The sequence below is a fragment of the Colobus angolensis genome, unplaced genomic scaffold (genome assembly GCF_000951035.1).
Source record: "Colobus angolensis palliatus isolate OR3802 unplaced genomic scaffold, Cang.pa_1.0 Scaffold9, whole genome shotgun sequence".
Taxonomy (NCBI): domain Eukaryota; kingdom Metazoa; phylum Chordata; class Mammalia; order Primates; family Cercopithecidae; genus Colobus; species Colobus angolensis.
Window position 1 is genome coordinate 3,696,221 of NW_012122931.1, and position 1,567 is coordinate 3,697,787.

Sequence of the window (1,567 nt, forward strand, 5' to 3'; positions counted from 1 at the left end):
GCTAGTTTTTTGTATTTTAGTAGAGACAGGGTTTCACCGTGTTAGCCAGGATGGTCTCGATCTCCTGACCTCGTGATCCGCCCGCCTCGGCCTCCCAAGGTGCTGGGATTACAGGCTTGAGCCACCGCGCCTGGCCGACTGGTAACATTTTATAGATGAATTTTAGTGGAGGATGGGGTGTAGGAAATTCACCTGGCCTGCTTATAACTGAATGCTACATTTAGGCAAAGTGTAAGGTCTATTTCTAAAGTTTTAAGATTTTTCTTGTTGTTTTGTTTGTTTTTAAGAGAGACAGAATCTTGCTCTGTCACTCAAGCTGGAGAGCAGTGGTACAACCATAGCTCACTGCAGCCTTGAACTCCTGGCCTCAAATGATCCTCCTGCCTCAGCCTCCCAAGTAGCTGAGACCAAAGGTGTGTGCCACCACACCCAGCTAATTTTTAAATTTTTTGTAGAAAAACGGTTTTGCCCTGTTGCCCGGGCTGGTTTTGAACTCCTGGCCTCAAGGACTCCTCCTGTCTCAACCTCCCAAAGTGCTGGAATTACAGGCACGAGCCAGCACGCCCAGCCTAAAGTTCTAAGTGTTATAGGAGATTTTGAGACTAATAACTAGAACAGGATTTTGATGTAAAAGAAGCTAATTGACACAGAAATGTGACATTTCTTACCTGCAAGGAAAGTGAACATTTTGCATTTAGATAAACTATAATGGGTACGTTTTAAAAATAAAGAAATCTGATATTTGAAAAAAAATGAGTGTGGATGTATGAATACTAATCAGGAGGTTTTGCTTCCAGTAACAGAGGAGTAGGGGGTCCTGGCAGATCAGCCTTCCCACAGAAAACGACTATAAACTCTGGGCAAAATATGAAAACGACCATCTGTAGACACAGAACAGGGAGTCTGGGGGCGGCTGACACTCCTCATCAGAGCAGCCCTTCTGAAGGAAAATTCCGCAGCATGGATCAAAATGGAAAATGCTCCCTCTTTGACCTAATATCTCCATTTCCAGCACTCTGTCCTAAAGCAACACTTACACTGGAATACCAAGACCTTTCTATGAGGCTGGTCCCTATTCCCTGTGACACGGTTGTAATGGGGAAAACTGGAGACCACTCAAGTGCCTGTCAATAGGGGGATGGCTAAAACCTCACAGAGCACCCATACCGCAGGATCTTACACACCAGACACAGAAAACCAGGCTTTCTACGCGTAATGACAAGGAACAACCTCCAGGACACACTGTTAGCTGGTTAGGTGACAAAAAGTAAGTCCCAGAATATTGTACTGTGTGATTACTTTTCTTTCTTTTCTTTTCCCTCCGTGCCTTCCTTCCTCCCTCTTTCTTTCTTTTTTTGAGACAGGGTCTGTCTCTGCCACCCAGGCTAGAGTGCAGTGGCATGATCTTGGCTAACTGCAAACTCTGCCTCTCAGGTTCAAGTGATTCTCCCTCCCGAGTAGCTGGGATTATAGGTGTGCACCACCACTCCCGGCTAATTTTGGTATTTTTAGTAGAGACAGGGTTTCACCATGTTGCCCAGGCTGGTCTCAAACTCCTGAGCTCAAG

The 1,567-nt window shown here is 45.6% G+C and overlaps 1 protein-coding gene across 1 annotated transcript in view; it reads right to left on the reverse strand.

The window, feature by feature from the left end:
• Positions 1-1,567, reverse strand: part of LAMC3 (laminin, gamma 3) — a 76,242-nt gene that overhangs the window by 44,177 nt on the left and 30,498 nt on the right. The window lies entirely within an intron of this gene.